This window comes from Branchiostoma belcheri, unplaced genomic scaffold, assembly GCF_001625305.1.
Source record: "Branchiostoma belcheri isolate BF01 breed outbred unplaced genomic scaffold, Haploidv18h27 scaffold104, whole genome shotgun sequence".
Lineage (NCBI taxonomy): Eukaryota > Metazoa > Chordata > Leptocardii > Amphioxiformes > Branchiostomatidae > Branchiostoma > Branchiostoma belcheri.
In genome coordinates, this window is record NW_017802425.1 from 911,253 (window position 1) to 924,433 (window position 13,181).

The following is a 13,181-nucleotide window of genomic DNA, read 5'->3' on the forward strand; positions in this document are numbered from 1 at the left end:
AAGTCGAGTAGAATCTCCCTCCCTTCCTATTTAGCATTATAAACATTCAGTACATATTACACAGTGATATAATTATGGTGTAATACATACAAAAGAAACATTCAGTACGTATTATGGTATCTATCCATAATCATGGTCAGTTACATGCATCTTGCTACATGGCCACAATTAGGTGGCAACATTGCCATCTTTAGTCTCATGTTCCTTACTATGATACTCATGGTGTTGGAGCCTTGCTGAAAGTTAATAAGTTACCTTTTGCAACGACATCTAAACAGCCGGTGCTGTCAGATGCAAACAACTGAAGTTTCCAGAATGTTTAGAAACTATTGCAAATTAAAGTTGACCCACTGTATTGGCGTTCTGTTATTATGAGTTGATGTCTGGATAAACACACGTTACTCTTGTATATTGAGTTATTTTGAATTTCTTGCACTATTATGTTACCTATGATTTCTACTTATTTATGAGGTTTTGTAATTGTTTGTTTTAGTCCACCTTTGCTCTTTTTTTAAGACCATTTGTTTCCGATGATATGTTATGTCATGTCAGGATTCTCCGCCCAGGAATCATTGCAAACCGTCAGTAGGCTGCATGTATATCCTATCGAAATAAACTGAACCTGTACATAAAAGATGATAACAGTTTTTTTACGACATTATGACTCAGCCCCACACAGGAAGCACTGCCACGAGTCTCAAGAAACTGAAGTAATTGAAAGAAACGATAGTCGCTGATATACACAATTTCCTTGTTTCAATCTGACTTCAGTCTAGTACCGATGTCGATAGGCTGAAGAAAATCAACTCTGAGGAACGAAAATGATCCAATTTCATCTACAAATCACTCATTTTTATTTACCTCGTCCAAGTTTCATCTGGCCTTAGAAAACAACTAATATCACCAAGAGTATTTGTAACCCTTCTGTGTCTCTATTCCGTCATATATGGTTCTTGCTATACTTGAACTGCTATTTCCACTAGTAAAGGGGGCCTTAAAATACTATATTTTCGTCAGTATCGTAAACAAGACATCTTCTACAAGACTTTATGAAAACTTATAAATGAAGCGACAACAATAGCTAGCCAGCGCGCCCTGGCCATGGTCCCATTGTTCTACCACCCATGTTCGTACAATGTGACGTGAGTAGAACAATGTTTTGGAACACGATAAAGGGCCCTTAAACAGACACACAAGGTGATACAGAGAATGACGTCCCAGCCTGTTTAAAAGCCCCTGTCACACATCTAGGACCTTCCCACGACTTTACTCCCCGACCAGTGCCCGACGCTGGGTTGGGAGAAGTCTGGAATCCTGTGTTCTAGCTCCAGTCCATTCTTTTGGCGCATCTAAAAAGAACATTTCATTTATTTTACCAGAGGATTACACTCAGGTCTTTGGACCTGTTTTTCATGTATATCTGGGACAATAAAATACATACAATAAATAGCACAAAAATGACACACAATAATATCAATATACATTACAATTATACGTCTATAACATTTGCCACTCAGTCCATAGGTTAATAGATGCCAGTCACAGTGAGTTTTTGAAGTTTGATTTGAACATGACTCTCCAGAGTTTGATTTTCAATATTCATAGTCGGCTGGTGCAGGCGACTTTTATAAACTAGTAAGCAACATCGCCGACAAACGACAGACTACTGATAACCGTCTTACTCATGACTAAGTCCCAAACATGGTCTGATCATAGCCGGCTATGTGTGACAGGGATTAAACAAGAAATGTTATAGGCTCGAATTGACTATGAAATATTTTCTGATTATGAATTAGTCCTTTATTAAATAACAACACCAAACCCTGCTTCACAGGTGCAGTAACATTCAGCACGACGATTCTTAAACACCCTGGACCATGGAGCGTCCTCATCTCTCTCGTACACTGTCTTCAGGTGTTGAAGTGCATGTGCTTATCCTTACAAGACGATTATTGGAGGATTTGGACCTCTATCAAGACTTCACAAACTAACTTTTACAGGTTGAGAAGGGAAAGTTGGTACTTCACTGTTTATGTGTAAACACTGGGAAAAGTATTTTTTAAACTGCAGACTTATTGACGACCTTGCAATCAAGTTGACCAACACTGCATTTCTAACACCTCTAAAGCACAAGTTTGTGATACCGAGATTACAAGTGTCCAACAAACTGCTGCAAGGGGCTTTATTATAAATAGCATGAGGATCCCGGCAGACGTCTCTATCACAGTCTAGAGCGTCTTGCCTAGTGCTGATCTGGTGACGGCTATCTGTATTGTGGCCTCAGTTTTGACAAGAATGGAGAGCTATGTGAGATGTAAAACTAAGGTTGTGCATAACTTCTAAAGTACTTTATCCAAGATAGTCTTTCAATGAAATAGACTGAAGGACCTTAACCACAATGAGGACGACACGAATTTGAATTGTGAAATTTCATACAAGTGAAACTAATACCAGTCCCGGAATATGTTGGCACTGGTTATTCGCTCTATTATATTTATTCGATGTGTTTAGATATATGTTTATTTTAATGAACTAAAGACTGAGGATTAAAACCGTACGGAAATTGAAGAATCTGTAACAGTAAAAAAAAGTTAACAGTATTTCTGTGACTGGTAGCACTTTTAAAAAACATGTCTCTGTATACATGGATATTATGTTTTACACAGATTTGATCTCAGGTGATTCAAGTAGCAAATTCAAGTAGCAAATTCAAGCACATATTGGCTCATGACAAACCCTGAATTGTACGTATATGACTATTCTTTAATATATAAATGATAGACAAATCATAGAAAACAATCATAAAACACTTCATACTATGCATATGTTTGTTATGATGTAGCTGAAGATACCATACGATGTACCTTGTGCAATTGTTGTGCAATAAAGTTTACATCGTAAAGATTGTCGGCCTGATCCTCGGCAATAATGTTTATTACATGTTTTAGAATTTTACAATGGTCAATACTGACCGAAGGAGGCCATGTGTATGTGAGAGCCATGTGTTTATGAGCATCATTGCATTACAGGTTCACTTATATGTTAGCCCTTATTGTTTAGTGAAGACAATTTTATGTTTCTATTTTATGTTCATATTTTTTAGTTTGTACTTGGCCTTACGGAAGTAGCTGTACTTTTTGTTGCGTGGATGAAGATTCTCTGTCTCCAAAGACTGTCCTGAGTCTCCCAGCCCGTGAGATGTCCTGAACAGCATGTGTGCAGTAAGACAAGACTTGTCATTCATCACCACCAGCCTCAGCGACGTGATATCCACAGCTTTGAGAATTGACTCAAACTTCCCAACTCCGGGGAGATCCATGGCTTCAGACATGTTTGTTATTCTGAGGACGAAGTCTCTGTCTAGAACCACTGGCTCATCGCCAGATTGTATCTAGCGGTAAATATTTCTTCTCTGTAACACAATTTTTCATAAAACGTATTTTTGTCTGGTTATTGCCTACGATGGCAACATCAGGTCGGAAACGATAACTTTGAAAGTTGGTTTGTAAAGTTTACATTGAAGAATTGAGAAGAAAATGTCCAAACCTTTTAACCCAGCCAGTAAGAATGGACGCCGACGCCGTGTGGACTCACCGGGTTCAAGGTAAGAAAGGCTGTAGTCTGTAGTCTGTCTTAAAGTCTACGTGTGATAATTTTATTATCCGTTTATGTGTTATCTTTGGTAACACTTAGATCTAAAGCACTTCATCAACCTCAACTTTTGCCATAGCTGATAGAGAAGCTTGTCTGAGATGAGAACTTTTATATGAAGTGTGATGAGAATATTGTATGGCACTGCGCTGTACTCTTGTTAAGTATTGAAACGAGAATCAAGGCAAGGTAGAATTCTCCAGTGTTTAACTTACATCTTGGCTTCAAGAAAACCGCAGCTTGTGGGCTTCTCACAAAATGCGTGTGTGCAGGTAAGACAGTACTGCTGAGTGCGACTAACCACAGGGAAGCTTAGGGACTGTCAGAGTAGATCTGTGCTATCAGACAAACATGCACACTCCGGAACCATCAAACCTGTAAGCACACAGCAGATAAAGCAAAACACACAAAGTTTTTATTTGTAACATTTATGAAACAGCAATTGTAAAAGGTACAACGCATTGTATCTTCTGTTACATGTATATTACAAGAAACATACTGGTGTTCTAGTTTGGGATGAGAATATGATTTTTAAAACTATTGTACTATACGCACAATAATATTTCATGTGCAGCATCTACGCTCAGCCAAGTTTGCCTTACCTCTAGCTGCCATGCTTAGTGCAAAGTTTTAGCAATAAATAGTCATCAAAGTGCAGATTTTAGTTATCTACATTACATTATGTGACACCCTTCCATCCACTCCAAAAGATATCTTCACGCAGTTAACGCCTAACATAAAAGTGTGTTTGAAGAGTCGGTCTTACACAAGATGAACCTGGCCCTGGTCTACTGACCCCAAAAGTATAAATAAATGTTCTTGTTTATGCTTCGTGAATGTACAAACGGTATGCTTTATATAAAAATCTGAAAATCATTTGCCGTGCACACTTCCTTCTATATTGCCATTTGTTTAGTTTAGTTTGTTGCGAATCTTGTAAATGTACAAACTTGTAAACTGGTACCCGGGAAGAAGGATAGTGTTTCAGTCCATAGGTGTAATATATGTATATAGATTCACTCATGTCTGTATCTGTCTCAGATATAGATTCACTCATGTCTATAGCCGGTATAACCTACGCGGCTCGGTGGCGACTGGCTATTTTACACCAAACGACCTGTTACACACAACCATTGCATCTATTTGCAGGAGTTGTTTAAAACTATCTAGTGATGATGCCCAACTGTACTGGGTGGCAGCATCTTCCATTCTATGGTAGTTAACGTTCTAGGAAAGTACCAGTTTTCGAACGCCTCAATCCTGGTGATAACTATTACTATTTCTTGTTTCTTTCTGGGCATGTATCAGATACTTTTTATTTGGTACGTCCACCAGTTTATTAGTCACTTTGCACATCATGCATAGTCTGGACATTCCTTCTGTCTTAATCTTGTGACACCCACTTCATGTTGAATGTTAAAGTGTGTAACAAGATGTTGAGTTGAAGTAATCGAAATAGTACGCAATGTCATTGAAGTTACTCTAATTTTTACTTTATCAAGATGACATGGTCAAGTTTTTAATGTCAAATCTTTTTCATATATGTTTGTTCAACTTAGTTAGAAGAAACGAACAGCGTTTTACAGATAAAGTTTCTATCGGAATCATATCATAATATAGCAGGTTTAGAGTATTGAATCTAACTATACTTTTCTCCTTCTTTTTATCTATTTTATTTATGAATCTTTGGGGTTAGTCTCTTCAGTTAACTGATTTCTAAGGGAGCCCCTTACAAATCAACAACGACAAGATACAAAATAATGTGACATAAACTTACCAAATCATCTAAATTTACAGTAATATAACATAAAGTAGCAACAATCAAACGTATAAGTAATACGGCATACAAAGAACAGAAAACTAAAAAATCATAATACATGGTTATTCAAATCGATGATCATTCTGGTCAAGCCAACGATACTTTTGGGAAATGTATGTACACTGATGGCCACTGTTTCCTTTTATGACACTATCTATGTCTAGGTATATACATGTATACAGTGTATGTCTGTAGTATAATTGCTTTCTTATACCCATTTTCTAGTTACGTGTGGTTTGTGGTTTACTCAAGTTTTATGTTTTTGAGAAGGCGCCATATAAGCAACTGTTCTTCTTGCCTAATACTCAATAAATATATGTGAATAAAATGTATTTGCTATAAAGAGCTGCTTTTCATATATCAAAGCATGTATCAAAATGCTATAGTGATGGAAAAGCTGCCAGAGATAAAATGATCTATTTGAAGCGCAAACAAATGTCAATAAGCCAGTCATACTGAAGTTAAAGATTCCTTGGAAGGTATCTTCACCGTTTGATGTTCCTCGCTAGATATTATTTGTTCTAAGTAAAAGTACTACCTTACTTTCATACATGATCACATTTGGATTTAGTTATATCACAACTACAACGATAAATTCTATATTGCAGTATGGCTTTGTGCGCTCTTATGGAAACGACTAAAACTCCAGTCCAGATTAACTTCTAGCTCCATCATAGCTTCATGAAGTGGCAGGATTAGATAAAGGAAAGTAATCCTAACAGAATAAAAGTAACTTACAGTGTTCAGCGAAAAACTGGAATGTGCGTGTAAGGAATTAGTTTTAGCAAAAGACTCATAACTTTTTTTATTAGCTCGTTCCCTTCATCGGAGTCTTAACAGATTGCAATGGACAACTGTTGACACGAAGCTTTCTCCATCTCTGAATAAATGAAGCTACATTGTAATGTTGAGTTTTGACAGGCGTAGTGGTGGCACACTCAAGTATACAAAATATAACAAAACTTTTGTTGACGCCACCACTAGACAAAGGCACAGAATAAATAAAAAAACAATATGTAATGAAAGTATGCAAGAAATATCTAACACAATATAAGAACGAGGTTTTGCAAATGTAGATGTGGAGGTCACCCGCTGACCCTGAGACTTCAAACCCGACATTTCCCGTCTTTCACGCCCGGGAAGCCGATCTGACATCTGCATTAGTTCCAGGGAATTTCCCCGGACCGCAAGTTCAAGTTCACGAGTCAAGTTCAACGCGAGTGTCAGTCTAGCGTGGCTGGGAAGTCCCCGCACCTGCCAGCTCCGGCCGCCCACAACAAGCAAAATTAGCCATGACGAAAGTGACGTATCGCGGTCAGAGGAAAGAGCAGGGATCTCGGCTGGGCCAGTGTTATTGTAATGAGATCCCGCCACTGTCATAACTCACCGGATTCCTGCACACTTTGTGCGCAGACAAGGACAGTTCCTCCCGCTTTGTCCCGCCGAGGTTTGACAAAGATCTACATTGTCTATTGTCGGAGTTGGCAGAAATTGGCGGTTATGGTGCAGAAAATGTGGTCAATGCTGGGGGTTCGGTCCACAAGCTGCCGATTTGTAAGTTTTAACACAACGCACGACTCCAGCACATGGCGAAGGCGAGAACTTTTCCAAAGTTAAAACTTTCGCTCCTGGCTAAAAAATTCCATATAAATCTTATTAATGTAACAATAGAAGTACACAAAAGTTATCAAGTCAATATATGAACCTTGCAACTGTTCAGAAATAAATGCGAGTCTTATGATAACCGCTGAAAGTCAACATCACCAGCTAGTGGCCGTTCTTCTACCCACCCTAATGTCATCAGCGCCGGGCACGTTTTCTGACTGGTCTGATCATCAATTGCATCAGTTTCTGTAAAGTTACATCCACAAATATTCGTTCAGTTTTAGCAAATGAATGATTGCGTTTGTAATATTTGTAATCATTCCGCTTCCTGTTCATTGTTGCTTTTAGTACGTGTTTTTCATGTTGTTTATGAGTTAAGTAAAAAAATATCTTCTTTTCATTTGAAGTGTAGAATCCCAGTTTATACATTTATGCCCTTTTTGACGAACTTTATTCTAACTGCACGTATATTCTTTACTGACTTAATTGCCCAGCTTTCAGTATGGGAAGTTTGTGTTGTCCTGAACACCTGCACACATACCCTGATGGGACAGACATTTATCAGATAAACACTTTTCTGATGTTATACAGTTAGCACCATGCTTGTCATTAGTACAAACTAGTAATGGTCGTTCATCAAACTTTATTACAAACACTTGCCCGTAGGCTAATTACAAGGGAATATAGGTTATACAATAGCTAAAATGTAAAAGTGTCTAATCTATAGCGTTACGTAATGTTTCTAAGTAAACCTCTGGAGGGTATGACTTCCTTAGTGTCTAATGAATAGTCCCACGCTTATGATGATATGTGGGTTTTGTGATCCTAGCAGAAATACGTTTTTCGGATGTAAAAGTCACCATGTACTAAGCGACTTCTAGGATACATTTGGTATCCGGTAGGAACAACTTTTTTTACTTTGTTTAAACGGGATTTGTCACGGATTGGAATAAGTATCCTATCAGACATGCACCTGTCCAGTCTCAAACTTTTATTTTCATCTTTATTCTCTCAAAAACACAACGATTACTGGTCGTTTTTCTAAGCTGCCATGTGCTCCAAGTTTTCTTCTGTTATTTCGGGAGGTTTTGCCTCTATGTCAGGGTGTATTGGTCCGGATTGCACTTTTTTTACTTTAAACGTGATTTGTTTCTGCTTAGAATAATTCGAACAACTTCACATCAACTTTCTATCATTAGGTTAATTAACGAATAGGCAGAGAGCTTCTAACTTCAAACCTCGAGGTAAACCAGGTACATTGATGTGAGTACAAACATCGCCGTAGGTTGTGTATATCGAATGTATTCTACCTCTCCGTTATACTTGTGATGTGAATAAACATAAGTCCAACAAATGTTGGCTGTCATAGACGTGCTGTGTACACAAACTTTGGCGCTTAAGGAGCTTAGCGTCGACTCTCCGCAGGATACTAAAAACTGTAAAAACATTGAAGTGTGCATATATAACTCGGGGGTTACTAATGTTGTATTAGTCTTTGTATTTTCTAATGTGGTAGACTTGAGGTACGCAAGATTTGCTTCTACCACGAATCCAGAAGAAATGTAACAGATGAAATGTTTACTTGTCATGTAACTAATATATAATTCCGACAACATTCTTAACTCGTGAGGCTCATGGAACACCCTTAAAACACAAAGAAACTTTAATTTAAGTCACCCAAATTCAGTAGACGCCTTCACAATATTATATAGCTACAAAAACCTGTTAGATGTAAAACCAAAGCTTTAAAATGATCTGTTTTAGAATGATCTACCTGATCAGTCTTTGCCTTATATCACTCACATGTCGCTACACAGGTGTAAACAAACATTCAGAACGGAAAAAACTTAAGTAGTCTTTGATGGATGCAACACTGAAAAGCCAAGGATTTCAACCAAGATATATCTATTCTTAATCCATGTTGGTGAAACCCATTTCCAAATTCTACGGAATCAGCTAACTTTTGCAAAACTGCGAAACATGTGATAATGTTTGTAACATTAGCCTGTATGAGTCATGTAAATCATTTTCTAGTTTTAAAATATTTCTTTAATAGTCAAAATTCAATGTCTGTTCATATCCATTTACATTACGTCTAAAGAGATGTAACACATTGGAAACGCTTTGTCTTAGTGGACAAATATTACAAAACCACATTGATTCAATAGTTCAAGCTCCTGAATGCCACGAGGAAGACATACACGATCAGGACTTACTTTGTGTTTTCTTTTTACTTTGTTTTCCTTTCTGCCGGCAGTGCATCGTGGCCATGTGTCTACACAAAGGAAAGTTCGTGTCATTTGCAAGATTTTGATACCTAATGAATCAGAAACATTCTATCATCTCCAACCAAAGTGTCAATATGATGACGATTTTTCACATATAACACTGAAGAATAAGTCAAAGCCGTCGATCAAACGATTTCAACTCTACTTTTGGTATACAAATGATGCCAGAAAGAAGCGAGTTACGAAGAAAACAGTGTGAGTTATTCACAGTGCTCTACGTACAATACTACATCTGTATCAAGTGAGAAAATGCACAAGAAAAAATGTATAAAGTACAATTCCAGTAAGCGTGTACAAAGTTCAAGCACAATTTCTTTCTACCCGCATAACTTTCATCTTACATCCAAACTGTAGTTGCTTAAAGGCTACAGAGCACCTGATCGGGACAGACGGACTTCACCGTGCAGCCGTCATGTCTTGAGAGATGTTAACCTTTCTCAAGTTTCTTGCTGCTTGTGTAGGTGGCAATGGTGATGTTAGCTTACCAGTTATGATTATGTTCGAAAACTTACGTTCACTAGTAGATAAGTGTGGTCTGAAACAAACTTTGGGATCTTCTTGTCGTTTCTGCATTTTCCCGCAAAACCTGTACACATTTGTGCTCAACTCAGGAACATACAAGTTGTTGCAGGTCGTTGAAAAGACACTGCTAGATCTCTTACATTCACGGTAGCATTTTAATAGTATAGAAATAGCCAAGTTAAATAGCTTTAGTGATGTCAGTCAAACGCGTCAACCACAGTCTTTAGTATCGAAGTTTTCCAATGTCTTTATATCAAATTTAGCTGAGAGCTACAAAACTAATCACCAGTCCACCATACCAAGTCTCCCAAAGTTATGTAATACTACTTAACAGGAAAGGTGCGGTCTGACAACAAGTCTGCTAACCCATAGATTTCGTGGACATTTGAACTGGATCCAAACTTCTGACACACTTTTTCACAGACATCTGTTCAAACCAGACTAAAGTTGTGTTTTTTGGATCTTATGTGAGCAAAATCTTGATATTACTCTTTCAAGGCGACATCTAAGGTTACCAACAGGTCAACAACTGCAATGTATTAAAACGAAAGTCTATATTGGTATTAAGCAAATTTACGTTTACTCCTGGACTTTAGGGTAGCTTTTATGATTATTGTTTGCTGCCTCTGGATATTGAAAAAAAGCTTACTTTACTCCAAAACCTTATTGCTTTCTACATATAACCGAAAAATATTGACACATCATTCTTTGAGAAATAGACCCTCATTGAGTTATTTACAATAGACGTTATCTAGTTTTAGAATGAAATTTATAGTGTCCAAATGGTTAAATCATGAAAGAGTGTCCATATGTAAACGGTACTAAAACTTTGCCTATTGAAACATACATAACTTTCAACTTTAAGAGTATGAATCTTAAATTAATTGTATTTCCTTGTATGTTCAATTGTGCGTACAGTAGATGACCGTAACATCTGTGTCCATAATATCACCATAGTCCATAATATCGCCACCTTGAGAAAAAGTGTGCTTAAAGATATTTTTACTGCAACATACCCTAGGTATGTACATTTTGAGGTGTGCAGGAGTGCATACCAAAAGTATGTTGCAGTAAAAATATCTTAAAGCACACTATTTCTCAAGGTGGCGATATTATGGACCCTGGTGATATTATGGACACGGATGTTACATATGTCCATGTTCATTTGTCATGTAGATAAAAATGAATGATTACATTGATGATAAGCATTGAAAGTAGTATATGTTAAATCACTCAAACACACAGAAAAATTGCGCATACAAAATAACTGAACCGCATTGTGTTGTATCAAAGTGGTATGAGGATAACTTTATACTAGAAAATACAAACTCCAGTTATATTTTGGTCACGTTGGCAACGGTGTGTCGGGTACTGGGTTTTGTTGTTCCGTATCAAGAAGGGGAAATGTATCAAGTCTACCTTTTGCCTACCAAAAACCTTAATGTATTCAATATTTGATGACTTAGTAAAGATTTCTATCACTTTGTATTGTAAAACACTACTTGTACTTAGCATTGGCAAAGTTACCATGGTATAAAACACATTAGTTTGAATTGAGCATTTTTGTAAGGGTTGAATGCATGCAAACTGCTAGGTAAGGATATCTGGAAAGCTATTAGTTGTGTCTGCAGATAGTCAAGCATGCTTCGATTATTTTACATCTTAAAACTTGAGATGGGAGATTCCTTTTGCTCTATGTATGTATCATAAGTAGTTAAGATGTTGCATTTTTTAGTCATTGCCCATGACATCCAACACACTATTCCAGACTCTATCTGCCTAAAAATACGTTTGTAATACTGCGATATATATGTGGTTCCTGGGGCAACTCAACTATAATTGCAAAAAAATAATAATAATAATAAAAAAAATGCTTGTCTGAGGAAAACCGTCGGTAATGAAATCGATTTTGGAAACTAAATATTGCTAAGAAAAACCAACCTGATATGTATGATAAAGTGTCAAAATATCTACATGATCATTTTGACGGTCAAGCTTAAAATCAATACATGTCTTAAAATCAATAAATGCAATGAAAATGGTGTGTTACAAAGATCGTAAATAGACAATTGCCAGTGCAAGATGTAATAATTAGTTAGAGTAGATACAAATGCAATACTGTCTTTGATTTCGTTTTAAAGATTGTTTTATGAGCCAGATAAGGAACTTCTTGATGACTATACGTTCTTTATTGCCTTTACTTTGTTATTACTGCACAAAAGAACCAAGAAAATAATGGTAGATAATAGCGAATAGCCGCTACATTGTAACATCTCAACTATTTGGTGAAAGATTGATAAGAATTTTTTCTACTTGCAAGCGGTGAAGAATAAAAAAAACGTTTATTTTCGTTATATTTGTCGTTTGTTCAATGGTATTGGGCAAAATTGCATCAATGATAAAGAGAAACTTGTAAGAAACTTCGAATCAGTCGCCATTTTCCTGTTTGGGTGGCACTTGTCCGCCATGTTGGATCGCCATATTGTTTTTTTTTTTCAAATTTAAGGATATCCGCATCCTCATCGCTTTCTCATCTTCCATTTCATAATTTTCAGTTAAGTAATTGATGGTGAAAAAGTACCAAGGATATGACACGATTCAAATGTAAAAAAATGGCTCCGCATGGACTCGTTCAGAACTCTACACGGCCACGATATGCACACCACAACATACAGGAGCAATAAGTTATACTCTATACGTGTGCATTCATTGTTTCGAGTCGACATGTATATAGAAGGTATCGAGTCGGCTTAATTTTGTTGAAGGTTGACGCATAGCCAACATAGACTATTGTTTTGCTGTTTCCAACACGATGTGCAACATTTGCACGTTGTTTGGAAGTTTGTAGTTCGAAAAGTTCGTTCTCTTGAGTTTTATTTTGATGAATGGATTCTTCACGTCTTATCTGTGCTGGTTATCAGTACAGTCCAAACCTGACTGCTGATTCTGTAGGCTAGAAAACACCACCGCAGCGGTGATACGAAACTTGAGAATTTATCAGCGAGTCAACATGTTTCCTTTTCTGTTAGATACTTGGCATTGTTGTCAACTCTTGTCATTTAAGCACTCGTTCATTTATTTGCCTCTACTTTAAAATTCTTACTCAGCATATTGTTGTGAAAGTCTCACATGATATTACGGAATTATTCAGCACCAATATTAATTACCAACAACTTCGCAATACATCTGGTTAAGCTTATCAATAAATCCTAGATGTAAACACATGAAGAAGATATGAACGCATCGTTTGAATGTGATGTACATGCCCCGGTATGAAAACTCTACCTGCTGACTTT